General features: G+C 37.4%; 1 protein-coding gene and 1 long non-coding RNA gene across 3 annotated transcripts in view; one reads left to right on the top strand and one right to left on the bottom strand.

The window, feature by feature from the left end:
• The window catches only part of LOC137045142 (uncharacterized), a 395,631-nt gene that overhangs the window by 17,155 nt on the left and 356,168 nt on the right, over positions 1-22,308 (top strand). The window lies entirely within an intron of this gene.
• On the bottom strand, positions 1,346-5,561 carry LOC137083064 (uncharacterized). 2 transcript variants are annotated; one of them, XR_010906448.1, is made up of 8 exons: positions 5,121-5,561; positions 4,927-4,995; positions 4,775-4,833; positions 4,330-4,432; positions 3,080-3,183; positions 2,877-2,957; positions 2,664-2,745; positions 1,346-1,716 (listed from the first exon to the last, which is right to left on the bottom strand). It is a non-coding gene; the product is annotated as an uncharacterized lncRNA (long non-coding RNA). The 2 variants fall into 2 exon arrangements; XR_010906447.1 differs by having other exon boundaries at positions 1,347-1,716; positions 4,927-5,559.

The following is a 22,308-nucleotide window of genomic DNA, read 5'->3' as shown; positions in this document are numbered from 1 at the left end:
TCTCTCTTCTGCAGATTATTACATGATTGAAAAATATTAAGAATTAAAAAAAAAAATTACACAGCAAGAAGAAAAGAGCTGTCTATGAAAGAGGACAACTAAAGAAACAATATTATATGTCAATACAAGTTAGTTTAGTTGATAAAGAAAATTGAACATTTAAGCTCAGTAAACTTCTTTTTTTAAATAGCTTTATTTATTGATTTTAATCATATTTGTATGACTTTATGTAGGCTATTTATATTAATTTTAACAAAGTGCCTATTAATGATTGATTAACTAAAATGATAAATGTGTAATTAAGTAAGGGTATAATAATTACATAAATTATATCTAAATCATTAAAAATTATTATTTTTATAAATAAGCATGGGTAAAAGCCAGACGCTTTAGTCTTTAAAAACATTTGCTATGTAGTGACCTTTAATTTGAAGTAGAAACAGGGGGAGTGACTTTATTGCATCAGAGGTGTGTCAATTTACTCACAGCTGATTGGCCCAATTTCAGATTGAGTTCTCTTATCCAGAACATAACCTGCCCTGGAGCAGGTTAGCCGTGGAGTGTAAGTTACTATGGCGATGAACACAGCTAAAAGCCAAACCACTTTAATGGTACCTAAAACCCAGGATTAGCACAAACTAAGCTTAAACTTATCTGGATAACCTGCTAAACCAGCTTCATGGTACAGGCCCCAGGCCCAGTGTTGTTGTTTTTTTTTTTTTTTTTTTTTTTAATTGAACACATTTGTGTTCTGAAACATGCTTTATCCATTTTCCCCATGTGACATGGATTATCAGAATCCAGGTTGACTTTTTTTTTTATTATTGAACAAATTTGTGTTCTAAAACATGAGTTTGCTGGGAAGTGTTTTTCCATTGTTTGATCTTGAAGGTCTGCTATATAATAAAAAGCTGAAGTTGTTTACACACAGTAAATTTGAAATCCGGAAATCAACACCAATAGAGTTAATTTCAACACTTTAAAAGTGTATATATGGGAACCACCCGCAAAGTGTTAATTCAACACTTTTAAAAGTGTTGCCTCTCACAACACCCAACTCGGTGTTACAATAAACTCTAATAGAGTAAAATATTAACACCAATGCAGATAACAACAACACTGTTACAGAGTTAAGTGCAGCTTTGTAGAAAACACTGGCAGAGTTAAAATTCTACACTGTTCTGGTGTTGACCTAACACTTCAGAAAAATGGAAATCAGTCTATATATATATATATATATATATATATATATATATATATATATATATATACACATACATGCATACACACACACACACACACACACGCTGTTCATTGTAAAGTAAAAAATAAAGAATGCAAAAAGTTGTTTTAAACTAGTTCTTTATTTACAAGCAAGTCCATTTACATCACAGAAGGTTAACTTTTAAAATAAATGATGAAGGCATAATATATGCATTTCTTTCATAAGCTATTAAAGCTGCTTATAAGTGTGTAATACTTCAAGTCCTGCATGCCAGTGAATATATGTCCTGTGTCAGTGAAGTTGGTTCAGTACCTTCAACTTTGCAACAGAACAGCAGTACTTGAGTCAACACAACATTCAGCAGATGAAAAAACAGTCACAGGATATCTGTGGATCAGTTGTGTCCAGTTGCTAACAGTGCAGTTCAGTTGTGGTTTCATATGCAGAACAGGAAAAGCTGTGTAGATCCAACTCTCTGGAATCCTGGTTCCCTAAACAACACAATACCAGACCAATTACAATTAATTCTAGTTGTATTTTATAAATACAGTAAGTTTATGGTGCAAAAAGTTCAATCATCTTGGACTTTGGTGACTCAACCAATAAACTATTTTGGTTAGAATTGACTGATTTCCAAGTACATTAAAGGCTTACTTCACCCAAGTTACTTCTGTTATTAAATTACTGACCCTCATGTTGTTCTTAACCCGTAGGACTTTTTTTTCATCTTTTTTTTCCATATTTTTAATAATATCTAAGAAATTTCTGTCCTTTCATTTACAGGCTATTCAGCCTCCACTTCCAAAGCCTAGAAAGGTACAAAGGAAATCATAAGTGATCTATGTGACTCCATGGGTTTAACCTCATTTTTATGAAACAAGTGCTTTATTTGCTCAAAAAATCTCAACCCCATTTATAATATATATATATATATATATATATATATATAAATATATTTTGCAAACACGGCATTTGCATAGTTTAATGAAAATGTATGTTAAAACACTGGAGTTGCATGGAGTACTTTAATGATGTACCTTTATATATTTCTGTGGCTTGAAAGTGGTAGTTGCATGGACTGTCTATGATTCAAAATGCGCCGAGGCTTAATGAAGCGGTGTTTTGAAATCTGCCATGCCGTTATTTAGTTTTTTTTACGCACAAAAACTATTCTCGTCACCTCAGAAAATGATTGTAGAGCCACTGTAGTGAGATGGGCTTTGTAACGACATCTTTAGTGCCTTTATGGGTCTTGAGAGAGGAAATGATATAGGTGTCAATGAAGGCCTTTCTGAGCCATCGGATTTCAACACTAATATCTTCATCTGTGTTCTGAAGATGAACGGAGGTCTTACGGGTGTCCAACGACATAAGGGTGAGTAAATGATGACAGAATTTTCATTTTTGGGTGAACTAACCCTTAAGAAATCTCACTTACTAGTCATCTGCTGGAATGATTTTTGTTCCCTTCTTCCTGACTTTGTGATGTTGGGGGCAGGTGATTTCCCAATCTGTTGAGTCTAAAATCAAACAGAAAATATATACCTGTCAAATCATGAAAACAATTAGTTTGACTCAATTCTATTAGCCAAATACCAACAAATGTGATGTTTGTGGCCATGATTCTCTCATGTTATATGTTAAATCGTACCATCTCCAGACAGGTTCTAGTCTGTACAGCCTTCAAACACCAAGCCAGGTACCCTTTACTTGCTGCATCATAGAAATTCTCCTAAAAACACAAACAGCAAAAACAATACATTTAAACATGAAGGCATATCCAAACGTTAACCAAAAGTTAGTGATAATTAGCCTACATTTTGCATAAATATTTAGTCTGAAAGAATGACTTACCCATTCTAAAAGTATTGGTCCTCCAATAATAGTGACACTTTCAAGGGTATTGGTCTGCAGTTTGTGGAGTTGTTCTTCTGTTTTTCAGTCATATGGTAGGTGTGCTGGCAACGAGCAAAATATAGTTTGAGGATGAAGAAATACTTTAAACAGTCTTAAAGTATACACGTTTCATTAGTTTTAAACACAGACTTTAGTGCATCTATCCATTATAAAAGTGCATCTATCCATCATAAAAGTGCATCTATCATCATAAAAGTGCATCTATCATCATAAAAGTGCATCCTATCCATCATAAAAGTGCATCTATCATCATAAAAGTGCATCTATCCATCATAAAAGTGCATCTATCCATCATAAAAGTGCATCTATCATCATAAAAGTGCATCTATCATCATAAAAGTGCATCCTATCCATCATAAAAGTGCATCCTATCCATCATAAAAGTGCATCTATCATCATAAAAGTGCATCTATCCATCATAAAAGTGCATCTATCATCATAAAAGTGCATCTATCCATCATAAAAGTGCATCTATCATCATAAGTGCAGGTATCCATTATAAAAGTGCATCTATCATCATAAAAGTGCATCTATCATCATAAGTGCAGGTATTCATTATAAAAGTGCATCTATCATCATAAAAGTGCATCTATCTATCATCATAAAAGTGCATCTATCATCATAAAAGTGCATCTATCATCATAAGTGCAGGTATTCATTATAAAAGTGCATCTATCCATTATAAAAGTGCATCCTATCCATCATAAAAGTGCATCCTATCCATCATAAAAGTGCATCTATCATCATAAAAGTGCATCTATCCATCATAAAAGTGCATCCTATCCATCATAAAAGTGCATCTATCATCATAAAAGTGCATCTATCTATCATCATAAAAGTGCATCTATCTATCATCATAAAAGTGCATCCATCATCATAAAAGTGCATCTATCATCATAAGTGCAGGTATCCATTATAAAAGTGCATTTATCATCATAAGTGCAGGTATCCATTATAAAAGTGCATTTATCATCATAAAAGTGTATCACCATAGACATTGATCTTTTTCTTTCTCACACTGTTGATCTCTAGTGTATAAGATCCAGCATCGATGGAGGGATGCATGCACGTTTTGCCTTAGTTGTCCTTTATTGTAAATAAATATTATTGATCAATATCTGTGCTTAAAGATATTTACCAATAATCTGCCAAGAAAAGCACTACAGTTTTCTATACCTTAAACATACCTTTTTGCTGCAGAACAGAAAGCATGGTCATCTGTCAGCCTTGGTTTCAGTCCAGGGGGGTGGTCAAAAATCAATGTTGATGCAGCTGATGAACATGATGCTTCTTAAGACAGAGACAGGTCAAAAGCAAATTAGGTCAACATTTTTAGAAGTTCATAAAACAATCCTGCCTAAAACTTTGTCACTTGATTTCGCAAAAAAATAGCTTTCCTTTGTTAGTAATATGAGTCTTTGAATCTGGAATTCTACCCAATAAAAATCATACACAAAGATTAAGTAGTGCAATAAGATTACAGTTCGGTGAATGAACTATAACGGGGAAGAGAAAGCATGTTAGAAACCCCCGTTTGATGCTGCTTCACCAGTGAGGCCAGTGATTTTTCCAAGACATAAATACATAATTATACAGCAATTATACAGATTATTATATGTGTAGAACACTTACTTTAGGTGTTTTCTCTGTTAAAAGCACACTCCGTGTCTCAACTGCGTCACAAGCCTAGTCTGTAAGAAAGGTTTAGGCGCGTTTTAAAAGCGTTAGATATCGTTAAACGACGTCATTAAAAAAACACGTTGCAAATTAGGCTAAACACTTACTTTCGTCGTTTCCCTCATAACGTGCAAGCGGCGTGCACCCGCCTCCTCGTCGTCAGTTCCATGTCACCACTCACGAGTCAAAGAAAATGCCGCATGTGAGAAAGGTTGTTTCGTTTAAGCGTGCAGAGCATTTAAATATCGCGTTAAATAAACATTTTATAAAATACATATTGTAAATGAGCTAAAACACTTACTTATGGCGTTTCCCTGTGAAAAAGCACCCGCCTGGTCTGCTCCGTCCGAATCACGTCAACGAAAATGCCTCTATGAGAGCTGTTTAACCGTGCACAGCACATAACTAGTTATAAAACAATATAATGCTATAAAATGGATACGTAAATGAGATGGAACCAAAGGATGAAACACGCAATATCAGCGTTTCCCCTCATTGATGTTACGCATCGCGAGGCAAAGAAAATGGCGTCTGTGAGAAAAAGTTCGAGGCTTGAGCTTGTTCCGCTGCCGAAATGTCCCGGATGTGACTATACTCTCTGTCAGTGTTATTGATATTTAACTCTGAATATGTTCACCTGCCAGAGAGTGCGGTTTACACTAGCAGTGTTAATTCAACACCAGAAAATTAACTCTTTACTCTAAGAGTCCTTAACACCAAGATTTTGACACTGGAGATTTTGCTGTGCAGCAATACTCTGGCTGCCATAATTTATTTTACATATAACATTTTACAAAAAAATTGTTTCAAGTGTATTTTAATTTGTTTTTTTAGCATTACTTCTGTTACACAGTATACAAAGATGTCCCTGTACATTTGGTTTAAATGGGGGTGCACGCCGAAGAAGTTTGAGAACCACTGGCTTATAGATTTGGCTTTTTTGTGATTTAAAAATAGCCATTTATTTGCAATGAAAATTTACAAAATGTTTGAAAAGTGGAAATAAAGTGCTTTATTAAGAGAAGAGTGTTTATTAAAAATAAAGTATTTATTGGGTTGGCTTAGGTGTCGGTGTAGAAGGGCTTTTATTCTCACATCAAGGTAGCAACATTTTTAATAAATATAATAATTTTCACTCTAATAATTATTGGATCCTGTTAATCTACAAAAATGATAAGGTGCAACTATTTGCCAATATAGATAGCATCTAGTATTTACACTTATTGAAAATTTGATAATTTTTTTAATGAAAATGATTTACACCTAATGTAAATAGCATTATGTAAAAATGCTGATATTGACACTGAGAAAAAATAAATAAATATATATATATATAATTTTTTTCTTAGTGTAAATAGCATCTACAGCTGGTTATTTCAGATTTTGATATGGAAATCATGACAAAGCTTACCTTAACAATTAATGGTTTTCCAGAAGTGGTGTAACAAGTGGGTTGGACAGGAGTGTGTGTTTGGATGAGGATACCAATAATTGAATCACATACTCGAAATATGACCTCTTTAACCGCAACACACCAGCCGTGAGACTCGAACCGGCAACTCTTGGGTTACAAGCCCGACTCTCTAACCACTAAGCTACAACTGTGCCCCTGTAGTGATAAAATGCTCTAACAGCCACAAGAGAAAACTGATGCCTTTCGCCACTAACCACAGCGGCAAAAAACAAAACAAAATATGATTTTATAAACAACATAGTCCAGCGCCAGATCGCCTCTTTTATAAACGAACGGTAGGCCTATGTATGACATGTATAAAAATATTAGGCTAAACACTGACTATAAATCAAGGAAACAACATAATAGCAACATTGTGTCGGATCACCAATGAAGTTTAGAAAATATGTCTAATGTCTTCAGTGGCACAGGCACTAGTGTGGAAGCCTGGTTTATTTGATGCTTTTTTCAAAGTCCTTGGTTCGAATCTGTATTATATACATTTTCGATGTTATCACAAATCACATCGAAAAGGCATTTATTTTCAACAAAAATAAAGTAGAAATAAAGTGTCTAATGTACGGAAGCGTACTAATGAGTGTTTAATAAAACACTTTAGACTGTATGCTGTTAATGTACACAATTACCCAGATGCGAAGAGAATCTGCCAAAATTTAGAATATAGCATCTAAGTATTATTTAAACTTATTGCAAACTATCGCGACATTTACATGATGTAAATAAAAATAGAGTAAATAAAGGGGCGGCAGTGGCTCAGTGGTTCATGTAGGTTGTCTACAAACCAGAAGGTTGGTGGTTCGATCCCCGGTTCCACCTGACCAAGTGTCCATGAGCAAGACACCTAACCCCAGCTGCTCCCTGACGAGCTGATGTTGCCTTACATGGCTGACATCGCCGTCGGTGTATGAATGGGTGAATGTGAGGCAAAAATGTAAAGCGCTATATAAATGCAGTCCATTTACCATAAAATTATATATAATTTTAAATAAATACTTTATTTCCAATTAATACTTTATTTTTAATAAACACTCTTCTCTTTATATATATATATATATATATATATATATATATATATATATATATATATATATATATATATATATATATATATATTTGTGTAAATCACAACTGTTGCTTTTTGCATAGTAGTGCATAGTAACTGCCTAATTCACCTGGAAAAAATGTAGGCTATATTTGGTGTTAATGTATGCATTTTTAGTGGTATTTCACTGTTCTGATGAAAATGTGATATGACTGTGAAATTCTACGGGTTTTCTCTGTAAAACTAAACATTTTTCAACTCTGACCAAAAAATATACAGGAATGTTTTTTTAAGGACATTTCAGAATAACAATAGACAACAATTACTGTTATTTAAAAGAAAATGTCATTATTTTGCAGTAACAAATTTAATTAGTTAAAACACTGGGAAAATGTACATTAGATGTCAAAGTTAGCATTTTTCTGGAATTTCACAGTTCTGATCAAAATGTCATAATACTGTTAAATTCTACAGTTTTTTTTCTGTAAAAATACATTTATTTTTAACAGTGTATAATCACGACACTAAAGAGACATTTTGCTGTGCATGGCTCACCTCACACACTCATTTCTGATAACGCTAGACAGTACACGAGTCAGCGATTCAGAGACTTCGCCAAACAGTGGGACATCATCCATCTACCAGTAGTCCAGAGTTCCCACAGTCGAATGGACTGGCAGAAAGAGCGGTTCGCAGCGCAAAACAGCTGATGGAGAAATCTTACAGAGATGGCATGGACGTGTTTCTTAACCTCCTGAACCTGATAAACATTCCCAGAGACCCGACTTTGGGCTCCCCTGCGCAATGCCTGTTGTCACGACAGACACAGCGAGCCATTCCTGTTCATTTTAGACTTTTGGTGCCAGGCACAAAACTTGCCCTTGCACGGCTTTGTAATAAGAGGATGACCCAAAAGTGATACTACGACACATCAAGTCACCTACTGCAGCCATTGGTAGAGGGACAAATTGTAAGAATGCAAACCCCCAAAGGATACGAGAACCTCGGCACAGTAAAAGAGTCACAAAGAGCCTCGCTCACACACCGTACAATGCAATGGGAGAACATACAGGAGGAACACATTCTTCCTGTTGCAGAGCCCCCTCCATCACAGCTCACCCCCCAGAACATTGACTCTCAAAGCACCACATATAAAAGGACTTTGCTCCCCACACACCACCACAGATACACCTTCCACAACACAGAATCCACACCAACTGACATTCCAAAGCACACAATACAGTCTGCTAAGGTCAGTAATGCACCTTACAGAACACGTTTAGGCCGCGTTTTCAAGCCGAATCCAAGGTACGAACAGTGAGCTGATTCAGATTTCAACTATTAATATTGGCTTATACAAACTCAATGAAGAACAACTCTTACTTGATCACATAATGTCCTTATTCATATCAGTTTTAGCTTAATCTGAAATGCAAACAATTTTAATTTTGTAAATCATGATTTGCATTCTCATTTGTTGAATGTAGGCAAATGTTTTTGAATACTGCTGTAAATAAATGCGAACACTGAATATCAGTTGATTATTATTCATACATTTGTGTAAATGTATGCTGTTTATAGGCTATATCACTCTAGGTTGTTGACAATTGTTCGGGCAAAATTTCCGAGCCCGGAGCCCTCCCCGGACAGCACGCCATAGGCATAATCTTTACTCTACTCGTGAAAGTGACTGAATTATCATAAACATTACTGGGTCAAGACAAATGGATTGAATTGGCCAGGCATTCATTTTGATTACATGCTATGTTCAAAAGCTTTTTTTCCCCTTCTTTTTTAACCATCTGCTTCATTTGGTTTACAGTGGATAAAGATTGCAGTTGCAGTGTTGAGCAATCTTTAGCATTACTTAATGGTGTTATTTAGGCTAATTCATATTGAACTGGGCGTGCTGTACCATCGATTGTGTATTATAGACTTACAGCAAGTTACCAAACACAATTCAGTGGTTAATTCCTTACACAATCATTTCTTTAAAATGGGGCGTGAGGTGAATTACGCCTAGAGTGTATGAACGAGGAACATAGGCTACGCACTTACCTTTTTAATCGGTTAGGCTACAATCCATAGTCCTTATCTCTTCTAAATAAATAGGCCTAGTTTTTGCGATTTCTAGGAATAACGCAGGTAATTATAACCATTTAACATGACATTTAAACGCTGTACTTTTAACATCTAACCAGACTGTTTTGTTGAGCATTTAGCAATTTCATATTATTGTCAGTTTCCATTTTTCATTTTTAACATTTCTTGAGGGGTGAAATGTTCTTCTCTTTCTCTTCTATTTCTGCGATACGCATTTGATCATGGGCTAAAAAACAATACAAATTAGTTTAGACACTTCATTAATATGAGGTTATTTTGTTAAGTGAGGATCCATCACCGACAGTAGCCTAGTCTTTATTTATTCTGTTCTCCGATAACGTTGGTCCGGCCATTCCCGATCGAGTTTAATTTTGATGAAAACAAAAAGCGTGTTTAACAAATTTCCCCCATAATGGACATTTATTTTACACATTTTGCATTTTATTTTTTGTTCTTTGTCCTCCTGTATTTATTATTATTATTATTATTATTATTGGCCTATTATTATTGTTATTATTGGCCTATTATTATTATTATTATTATTATTATTATTATTATTATTATTATTATTATTATTATTATTATTATTATTATTATAGGCTACAAGCAGCCTAAATCTACTTAGGATTCAGAGTAGCCTATTAATTTTCCCCCAAATTAATTTCACACATCTGGTACAAATGTGTTGACTTGTTTCATTAGCCTAATAGTAGGCTATATTTAAAAAAAATAAAATATAGATTTTTTTCTTGATATTTTCCATTGGCGGTCAGAACGGAAAGGCGCCCAGGAAATACAAGCATATTCAATGCATTTGAAACGAGACCACAAGTTCACTTCACAGAATATTTCCTATTTGTACATGCACAACGTGTGACGCTTAAAATACGACGCATATTCAAAGATCTAAATAGACCACAGTAGAACATTGTGTCGCCTCGCGTCACTTCACGTTATGACCGTCACAGCATCCCTGAGAATAATGGGTTTTGTGTGGTCTTATTATTAATCACACGTCTTAGGCTAAGTTATCAACTGGAAATATTCAAAATTAGATAAATCAAATGTAGCCTCTACCCATGGAAACGGAGTCCCTTTTATTAGATCTTTTGAAGTTGTTGTTCATGTTTGTTAGCACAGATCATTTTACAAAGGCAGCAATGGAACTCAATATTTGGGTCATTCCTGGATTCATAGTCTATATTGGGAAGAAAAGTATGCCTACAACATTTATTGATGAATAGAATATGTCTTGATTATTAAGAACAGGTACATTTTGTACCTTGCCAATATATGGTAAATAATAAAATAAAAAAATGTGTTCAGGCTACTTTAGACTATATGCTGTTAATGTTCTTCACCTTTCAAAATAAGACATACATAGGCAAAACATTTAACGTTGCTGTCAAATTATTATTTGACAATTATTTGCCTAACAGGGTGGAAACAGTATAACAGGAGTATCCAGTATAAAAGGAGTGTCCAGTTCCACCCTGGAGTATAACATTGTGGAACACCATAACAGTTGATGAGCAATTCTGTCATTGTCCTGAATCTATCTATCTATCTATCTATCTATCTATCTATCTATCTATCTATCTATCTATCTATCTATCTATCTATCTATCTGTCTGTCTGTCTGTCTGTCTGTCTGTCTGTCTGTCTGTCTGTCTGTCTGTCTGTCTGTCTGTCTGTCTGTCTGTCTGTCTGTCTGTCTACCTACCTACCTACCTACCTACCTACCTACCTACCTACCTACCTACCTACCTACCTACCTACCTACCTACCTACCTACCTACCTACCTACCTACCTACCTATCTATCTATCTATCTATCTATCTATCTATCTATCTATCTATCTATCTATCTATCTATCTATCTATCTATCTATCTATCTATCTATCTATCTATCTATCTATCTATCTATACATATATATAGTACAGGCCAAAAGTTTGGACACATTACTATTTGTAATGTTTTTGAAAGAAGTTTCTTCTGCTCATCAAGCCTATACATTTATTTGATCAAAAATACTTTTAATATTGTGATATATTATTACAATTTAAAATATTTGGTTTTCAATTTATTATACTTTAAATTATCATTTATTTCTGTGATGCAAAGCTGAATTTTCAGGATCATTACTCCAGTCTTCAGTGTCACATGATCCTTCAGAAATCATTCTAATATTCTGATTTATTATGAGTGTTGGTAACAGTTCTGCTGCCTAATATATTTGATGAATAAAAGGTTCAAAAGAACTGCATTTATTTACAATAAAAACATTTTCAAATAATATAAATCTCCTTTACTATTTAAGCTCATCCTAGCAATTTAACACATCCTTGCTGAATAAAATTATTGATTTATTTAAAAAAAAGAAGGTAAAAAACAACTGACCCCAAACTCACCAGTAGTGTATATTGTTGTTACAAAAGATTTCTATTTTTAACACATTTGCTTCTTTTTTTTTATTCATCAAATTATTATAAAAAAGTATCACAGGTTATGAAAAAATATTAAGCAGCAGGACTGTTTCCAACTTTGAAAATTAATCATCATATTAGAATGATTTCTGAAGGATCATGTGACACTAAACACTGGAGGAATGATACTGAAAATTCAGCTTTGCATCACAGAAATAAACAATCATTTAAAGTATGATACATTGAAAACCAATTATTTTAAAATGTAATAATATATCACAATATTAATTTTTTTTCCCTGTATTTTTGATCAAATAAATGCAGGCTTGATAAGCAGAAGAAACTTCTTTCAAAAACGTTAAAAAATAGTAATGTGTCCAAACTTTTGAACGCCCTGCTATTTTGCAAGTTCACCCACTTAAAAATCATGGAGGGGTCTGAAATTGTTATCGTATGTGCATGGCCACTGTGAGAAGCATAATCTAAAAAAAAAAAAAACAGAAATCACTGGGAAAACTGGTAAATCCGTGGGAAAGCACAACCTAGTCGTCAGGTTGGTGTATTGGTGCCTCAGAGGTGCGAGGAGACTAAATCCTCCTCGTCCAAACTTGATACCCTCTTGGGACTTGGCTCTAGTGCTCAGAGCACTTCAGAGCCCTCCCTTCGAGCCTTTGGAGTCTATAGAGCTAAAAATTCTGTCAATAAAGACAGTGCTCCTGACACCATTGGCCTCCATCAAGAGGGTAGGGGACCTGCATGCACTTTCGGTCACCAAATCGTACCAAGAATTTGGGCCTGGTAACTCTCACGTTTTCCTGATACCCCGGTCCGGATACGTGCCCAAGGTTCCTACCACTCCCTTCCGGGATCAGGTAGTGAGCCTGCAAGCGCTGCCTTCTGCGGAGGCAGACCCAGCCCTGGTTTGTTATGTCCTTTCCGCGCTCTTTGTGCTTACGTTGACCAGACTCAAAGCTTTCGGACCTCAGAGCAACTCTTCGTCTGTTATGGAGGCCAGAGTTAGAGAAAGGCTGTTTCCAAGCAGAGGTTAGCCCACTGGATAGTGGATGCTATCGCCTTGGCTTACAGGTCCCAAGACGTGCCTTGCCCATTTGGGTTGCGAGCACACTCAACAAGGAGAGTGGATTCCTCCTGGGTGCTAGCTTAAGGCGCCTCGCTGACGGACATATGTAGAGCTGCAGGCTGGGCGACACCTAACACGTTCGCGAGATTCTATAGCCTCTGTGTAGAGCCGGTATCTTCCCGCATTCTCGCCCCTAGTGGCCAGTAGCGCTAAGTGCCCATTCTAAGTCTCGGCTTGCAACGCCACTCCCGCCCTCTGGGCCGGATACGTGTGTCTATTGTCTCCAGTTGTGTCAGACGTTGCGGACCATCTGACGCTAGGCCTGCACCCGTATGCTTGTGAAATGATGATGTAGGCTGGGTTCCATATGTAGTGTTTCCCTCATGGCAACCCCATATGTGTATTCTTCCACAGTACCGGCTACCCTACCCGGCTAGCCCCATGTCTTTCCCGCTCTGTCGTCTCTGAGCGTGTTCTTTCCACCCCTAGAATCAGATTGGAACCACCCCAGAGACTGCCATATGTTGCACTACCTTGCCAGGTTAGTCCTTATGTGTATTCCGCCACCAAGCCTTCCCTGAAGGACGTGGCTCTGCAGCGTACCATCTTCCGAGATGGGCACGCTTTCCCAGCCTTCCAGTAGTCACACTGCAAGTGTGGGTCTTGCAGAAACAGCAGTGACTGACCTCCCTGCTTGGAGCCCTGAGACTGAAAGGGAACGTCTCGGTTACCTATGCAACCCTCGTTTCCTGAAGGAGGGAACGGAGACATATATCCCGTCGCCAGGTGCTGTGCTTCCGCTAAAAGCCTGAGTCACTAGTTGGCTCCTCAGCAGAAAAAAAGCCTTGATCTACCATTCCACTTCCTTATTTATACCCGTGCTGCGGGGCGGACCGTGGAATGTGCGGATCACATTCCAATCTCCAATTGGCTCGTTTTTACACACTCAAAGTAGATTGATCTCTGAAGTTAGATCCCAATTCGTCGGTCAGTTCCGACGTACGTCTCCGTTCCCTCCTTCAGGGAACGAGGGTTACATACGTAACCTAGACATTTTTCACCAGGTTTGCACACACTGCAGGAGGGATTCTGGCCCAATCCTCCACACAGATCTTCTCTAGATCAGTCAGGTTTCTGGACTGTCGCTGAGAAACACAGAGTTTGAGCTCCCTCCAAAGATTCCCTATTGGGTTTAGATCTGGAGACTGGCTAGGCCACACCAGAACCTTGATATGCTTCTTACAGAGCCACTCCTTGGTTATCCTGGCTGTGGGCTTCGGGTCATTGTCATGTTGGAAGACCCAGCCTCGACCCTTCTTCAATGCTCTAACAAAGTTTGTTTGCCAAAATCTCGCAATACATGGTCATCCTCTCCTTAATTGTCGTAGTAGTCGCCCTGTAGTCGCCCTATCCCATGTGCAGAAAAACACCCCCAAAGCATAATGCTACGGCCCCCATGCTTCATGGTATGGATGGTGTTCTTGGGATGGTACTCATCGATCTTCTTCCTTCAAACACGTTTAGTGGAATTAAGACCGAAAAGTTATATTTTGGTCTCATCTGACCACATGACTTTCTCCCATGACTCTTCTGGATCATCCAAATGGTCATAGACAGGCCTGGACATGTGCTGCTTTAAGCAGGGGAACCTTCCGTGACATGCATGATTTCAAACCATGAAGTCTTAGTGTTTTACCAACAGTTACCTTGGAAATGGTGGTCCCAGCTCTTTTCAGGTCATTGACCAGCTCCTCCCGTGTAGTTCTGGGCTGATTTCTCACCTTTTTTGGGATCATTGAGACCCCACGAGTGGAAATCTTGCATGGAGCCCCAGTCCAAGGGAGATTGACAGTCATGTTTAGCTTCTTCCATATTCTTATGATTGCTCCAACAGTGGATGTTTTTCACCAAGCTGCTTGGCAATTTCCCCGTAGCCCTTTCCAGCCTTGTGGAGGTGTACAATTTTGTCTCTATTGTCTTTGGATAGCTGTTTGGTCTTGGCCATGTTAGTAGTTGGATTCTTACTTATTGTATGGGGTGGACAGGTGTCTTTATGCAGCTAACAACCTCAAACAGGTGCATCTAATTTAGGATAATAAATGGAGTGGAGGTGGACATTTTAAAAGCAGACTAACAGGTCTTTGAGGGTCAGAATTCTAGCTGATAGACAGGTGTTCAAATACTTATTTGAGCTGTATCATACACATAAATAGTTAAAAAATCATGCATTGTGATTTCTGGATTTTTTTCTCTCAGATTATGTCTCTCACAGTGGACATGCACCTACGATGACAATTTCAGACCCCTCCATAATTTCTAAGTTGGAGAACTTGCAAAATAGCAGGGTGCTCAAATACTTATTTTCCTCACTATATATATAGTTGTATATAAGGTGTCATGAACTAGCTTTTAAATTTTTTTATACTGTTGTCTAAGGTCAACTTATGACGTTTGCATGGTTTTTACTTATGTTAAAAAAACATAACATAACTAATAAGTAATAGGCTATTTTCTACACTGGTTTTGAGGCTCTCTCCAAAATGCTGGGTTTTGATGGGCGTGCCATACTGAAGACTTAGAAGTAAACGCCCACTGCTAGGATTGGATACGATTTGCATATTTAATGAGCTTCTGCTCCCGTCAGATCAGGTGAGGGAGAGATTGTTTTGAAAGCGGCCGGATTAATTCTCTGATGGGGCTCAGTCTTAAAATGTATCCACCCGTGATTTATATTTTTTTTTATTACTTGGCCTGCCCGATCGGCAGGGCCGTGTTAAGCCTTAAACCTTAAGCCTTAAGCCTTTAATTTCTTTAATTTTTAAATCTTTTTTAAAAATTACGAGGCAAAAGTTATTGAAACAGATTAGACTTTAAATTACATGAATCTGTGGTGAAATAACCAGATTTTCACTTCAATGCATGTTTATTTTAATGCAAACGTTCTATCACTTTAATTCAGCGCATCCAGCACAAAATAGACTCGGTGTAGAAACGATCAACGCGCTGCTGCAGACCTGGAAAGCACTGCCGGACCGCATCCGTGTGCAGTGAGAAAGCTGAAATCCGTTAACATTGGGACGTAGGCTATAACAGGCGATCTATTCGTGATCAAACAATTTGCGTTGCAGATCTAAGTAGTTCATAGGAGTCATCTAGCTACTACACAATAACATAAAGACGTGTTTTATTGTTATTATCTCATCACATTTGAAGCACCGCTAATGTAAATCGGTAGAGGAACAATTTATAATTTATGCATTGGGAATTTGGGATACACTAGCTGCCTGCTGGGGTGGCAATGGTCTTTCTTTTAGGGTAGCAGTTGAAACCCCGGTAGATCCGCCCCTGCCACTGTCATATTTTCTTACATTTTCGTTCGACATGTTGAGGTGACGATGTACTGGGTGTCCGCTGTAAATCGATTCGGGTGTGTGACAACGATGCTCAACGTACGCATAATTACCTCGATCCAAAAAAAAAAAAAAGGATAACGCAAGAGAGAATTGTCTTGGGGGCCCCCTGGTGTTCGGGTCCCTGGGCTGCAGCCCATGTTGCCCAATAGGATAACGCGGCCCTGCCGATCGGAGGATATAAGCGCGAACCACAGGCACACACACACGCGAACACTCTTCAAAGACAACAGAGATCAAGAAATTAATGTTATTTCACTATTTAAGATTCATCGGCCTGCTGGTGTTTTGGTATCCCGCCTGGAAAACACAGCCCTGGGACGTTGGGCTTTGCGAGCCCTGGGAGTCTGAACCCGAATTGCAATGAACCAACAAATAAAGGATTCCAGGCTGTGACAGCATGCTGGTATGCTGTTAGATACGCCATGTAACCATAATCAGTACGATCCGTAACAATGCAATATTATCGCATATAAAGACATGTTTTACTCACATAAGTGTGATGCAACATTCCTGTCATATCCAATATAGAAGGCACAGCATTGGGTTTTAATCTCAATATGTCTGCAAATCCAGTGTCTGTGTCTTGTTTACAAACAATTATCATGCTATCTTCGGCGTGTTTATTGCTTGGTAACACGATCAGTTTAGCTCCACTAGTGGGTGGGCGGGGCTACAGAAGCAGCGTACACATAGCATTGTACCCTTCTAATACGTCATTGATGTAAGAGCCTTTTCTAACAAGGAAGTTTTCAGCTCTGAAACTTACAGGATATTCTTATATTACTATGACCTTTTATATATCAAAGGCTCAAGGGAAAGTTGATTTCTCAATTTTCTCAAAGACCCCTTTAAACCAGGTACTGGTTGCTTTGGCACTTTGTGCAGGTGCCAAGTCCTGTTGGAAAATTAAATCTGCATCTCCATAAAGTTGGTCAGCAGCAGGAAGCATGAAGTGCTCTAAAACTTCCTGGTATACAGCTGCGTTGACCTTGGACCTCAGAAAACACTGTGGCCCAACACCAGCAAATGATATGGCACCCCAAACCATCACTGACTGTGGAAACTTTACACTGGAACTCAAACAACGTGGATTATGTGCCTCTCCTCTCTTCCTCCAGACTCTGGGACCCTGATTTACAAAGGAAATGCAAAATTTACTTTCATCAGAGAACATAACTTTAGACCACTCTGCAGTCCTTTTTTTCTTTAGCCTTGGCGAGACACTTCTGAAGCTGTCTGTTGTTCAAGAGTGTCTTGACACAATGAATGCAACAGCTGAAACCCTGAGCTGTGCGTAGTGGTTCTTGAAGCACTGGCTCCAGCTGCAGTCCACTCTTTGTCAATCTCCCCCACATTTTTGAATGGGTTTTGTTTCACAATCCTCTCCAGGGTGTGGTTATCCCTATTGCTTGGACAGTTTTTTCCACCCCATCTTTTCCTTCCCTTCGCCTCTCTATTAATGTGCTTGGACACAGAGCTCTGTGAACAGCCAGCCTCTTTGGCAATGACCTTTTGTGTCTTGCCTTCCTTGTGCATGGTGTCAATGGTCATCTTTTGGACAACTGTAAAGTCAGCAGTCTTCCCCATGATTGTGTAGCCTACATAACTAGACTGAGACCGTTTCTCAATACCAAGTACGCAAACTTGTGACTTGCGTCCTTGGTAGTTCAGACTTGCCAAGTTTGACCCGGGAGAACGAACTCCAGAGGACGGGAGGAATCGTCATCAATCTCAAATGTGAATCATCATCAGTCGCTGGTCAAGAACTGTTCCAATTCAAAGTTCACAACTAGTCAAGTACAGTTAAAATCCCTGGATGCGTTCTTGATTCCCCCCCCCCCCCCCCCCCTTCATCGAGGATGCATTTAGAAGTTACTTGTGGACTTCAGAAAGACCGGTATCCCAGAACGCATTTCGCACCGATCACCATTGTCAATAGCAGACGAGAAAACCTTTTTATATTTATAAAGAGAGCGCCTTTTTGAAAATTTGATCTGGAGTTTTCAGAGTTGTGAGATCCAGTCGATCAGAGGGTGCTCGTTAACCCGCAGAGAGCAGCCTTTCCTCGGCTAGACCTTCTTACGTCTGCCGCTGACTCTGAAGTCTCTGTTGTGGTTGAACATGAGATATAATTTGTCTTGTATAGACCTAACGGGCGATCTTTGGTCTTATTAATCTATAATTTGTTCCCCGACAGATCGTTTTGGCTCAGGGCAGAGTGAAGTTTTATATTTTAGGCTATTTAACTTAACCGTTGTAGATAGCACTAACTTTTTTTTACTGAATTGTTCGCTTTATTTCTTGTATAGCTTCTTATACCTTTTACTTATGCTCTTATATATTTGATCACACATAAACTGACATTTAACAAAAGAGACTGAGCTGTGTTTTGTCATATTTCATTTTATTACAGTAAAAAATCATTTATATGCACACTTCCCTGAACCATTATTATTATTACTATTTAATTTAAACGAAAAGAGGCTTTATTTAATATTTCGTTTTGTTATATACATGCAGTGAATATAATGCATTGCCTGCACTACATTTGTGTGGCTATAATTGTAACAGAGTTCTTAGCTGGGAAGGAAGGAGGCGGGAACCGGCGAATGTTCAACAAACTTTTTAATTTCTAAATAAATAAACAAAACGAAAGTAAACCACGGGCAGCTCCTCACGGACGACTGCCCACGCACACACACACATAATAAAACGCGGGCAGCCCCTCACGGACGACTGCCTGCACACACATAATAAAACGTAAACAAAACACAACATAAAATCCTGGCCTGGTCCTCTCTCTTCTTTCGCTGCCTTTTTCTTCCTCCTTTTATGCTTCCGTCACGCGGCCGTGAGACGAGACCGGTGTGTCACGCAGCTGACACTCATTACCACTTGTCACCGGCCCGCTCTCGCGGTCCCTCGCCCTGCTGCTTGCCACAATAATGTTTCATATTTTTTTTAATGAAAGTGGAAAGAGGCAGAGTGGTGTTTTATCATACATTTCATTTTATTGTAGCCTAAAATTTACATATATAGGCCTACACTTTTAGTGACAAGAATGCTGCTGTTCCATTAGCAGATCAGCCTACTTGACTTGTGTCCTGCTGTCCTCTGGAATTCGTTTTCCAGTCGAACTTGACAAGTCTGAATTACACGAACACAAGTCAGAAGTTTGCGTACTTGGTATTGAGGAACATATATTCTAAGCTACAAAATGTCATAAATATGTGCTGGCTATTTTTTTCCTTTTTTCCCCCGAAAATTATGAAATTGAAATGATGTCAAAACGCCACTTTGAAAACGTCTTCCTTAAAAAAAAAAAAAAAAAAAAAAAAAAAACCTTACACATTTAAAAAATATGTCATAAAACTCGGCCTCTTTTTTCATTAAAAAAATCTTAAAGGTCCCGTTTTTCGTGATTCCATCTTTAAAACTTTAGTTAGTGTGTTATGTTGCTGTTAGAGCATAAATAATACCTGTAAAATTATAAAGCTCAAAGTTCAATGCCAAGCGAGATATTTTATTTAACAGAAGTTCCCTTTCAAAGCCTACAGCGAACGGCCGTTTTGGACTACAGCCCTGCACTTTCTTGCATGAATGACGTCACTAGAATCGTTTGTTGACTAACCCTCCGCCCACAAGAACACGCAAAATAGAGAGCGTGGTCTTGTTGCTCTCCCACATGAAGAAGAGCGCGCATTCAGCGCTAGCATCTCCCCGCTATCTCCCCAGCGCTAGCATCTAAGAGGCGGGACCTTTCCGGGCAAAGTGCTAGCTGCTGTCCAATCACACCACGGGAAGCGCTGGCCCAATCAGAACTCATTACGTATTTTTGAAGGAGGGACTTCATAGAACAAGGAAATCATAAGGCCGTTTTTAGGACAGAGGAAACAGCACTGTACAGATAAGTAAATTGTGTCAAAAAATACTGTGTTTTTTTACACGCGAAACATGAACTCATGTTATAGTGCACACTGTAAACATAATTAAAGCTTCAAAAACATGCGAAGAACGGGACCTTTAAACCTATTATAGCCACACAAATATTGTTCAGCCAATGCATACCTTGATTATGCATGTATATTTATAACAAAACGAAATATAAAACACAATCCTGCCTCTTTGAGCACCCGCTGATCGACTGGATCTCACAACTCTGAAAACGCCAGATAAAATAGCCAAGTAGCCGCTCTCTTTATGAATATACCACATATTTAATCATCAAAAAAGGAATTTAATCATTATAACCTGAAAAAGTCTTAAAACAAATTTTTTGACACTTTAACCGTGGTATTTTTAAATTATGCAGGGTTTCTTATCCGCTATTGACGCTTGCTGGTCGGTGCGAGATGCATTTTGGGATGTCTCCTCTCGATGCATCCTCGATAAAAGGGGTGGATCAAGGACACATCCAGGGATTTGAACTGTAGCCTGCTTGGCTAGATGTGGCATGAATTTTGAATTGGAACAGTACTTGGGCAGCAACTGATGACGTTCCACAAGTCCACAAGAACACAAGTAGAGACAAGTGCGCATATTGAGAAACAGCCTGAGAGACCATTTAAAGGCCTTTGCAGGTGTTTTGAGTTAATCAGCTGATTAGAGTGTGGCACCAGGTGTCTTCAATATTGAACCTTTTCACAATATTCAAATTTTCTGAGATACTGAATTTGGATTTTCCTTAGTTGTCAATTATTCTCAATTATAATCTATAATAATTATATAGACCTAACAGGGTGGAACATTTTAAACTAATCTAGCCGTAGCTCTTTGAGTGATCAACATTTAGCTAACTAACCTTCTACAGATAAACATAACTTTTATTACTATGTCAGATGTGTTTTATATTCTTTATAACAGCCTAACAGGGTAGAACGTATGGGACAAGCAGGATAACAGGAGTGAGAGTTGAAGCTTACTTAATTTTGTACAGTTGAATTCCAGCATCATTTTTTACATCAATAAAAAGATGTGTAAAGTAAAATGTCTATTATCTCTTTTTAAGTGATAAAGAAGACCTAAATCTACAATTTAAGCCATTTATTATGAATGTGCCTCATTTTAGAGAAAATATTAATAAATACATCATTGAGACAGGAAAATTCACTATATACCAGGAATGACCCATTTATTAAGTTGGGTGTCCACCTTAGAGATAACCACCATATTTATAATAAAACCATCATATTTAAAAATATGATATCATATAATAAAATGTAACTTATTGTTACTACTGTAAATCTATATTAAATTATTATGAAATCTCCTTCAATGCTTTAGAATCTTTACTTTTTTAAATTTTGGTTCTATATTTTTAAAATGTATTTTATATATTAAAATATTTTAATGACAGTTTATTTATTGAACAAAAATGAATTCTTTTATTTTTCAAAATAAATAGAAAATAGTGCAAACTTTGCTAAAATGATTGTTTTGAACAAGTATTGACTTAGACATTATTAAAAACATATTATTGTCAAAACTAAGAATGCAAAAGGATGCTACACGGGGTGTGGATTCCTTATTTTGATGCTCTTTGGATATAAGGGATAGTACAACTCAAAAAACTGAAGAATATCCAAGGCACTTGGGAAATGTAGAAAAAATGTAAAAGCCTTTTATATATATCACTGTAAAAAAATATTTTTAAAAAAAGTTACCTGGTTGCCTTAAAATTTTGAGTTCATTGAAATTAAAATTTTGAGTTAATACAATGAATTTTTTTTGAGATTCGACAACCTTTATTAAAATAATTTTTTAGCATATTGGGTAATTGTGGGTGTTTTATTTCTGATGACACGCCAAATAGTGCTATTTTTTATGATTTGTCAATTTTTTGATGTGGTTCAGATACAATAATATTTTGAGTTTCTATTATTAAACACATTTTTTTGTATTTGTTAAAAAATGAAACATTTTTTCTGTAATCATAAATATGAGAGTAAT

This window comes from Pseudorasbora parva, chromosome 1, assembly GCF_024679245.1.
Source record: "Pseudorasbora parva isolate DD20220531a chromosome 1, ASM2467924v1, whole genome shotgun sequence".
Classification (NCBI taxonomy): Eukaryota; Metazoa; Chordata; class Actinopteri; order Cypriniformes; family Gobionidae; genus Pseudorasbora; species Pseudorasbora parva.
Note: the sequence above shows the minus strand (reverse complement) of the source record. Positions and strands in the feature narration are given on the sequence as shown.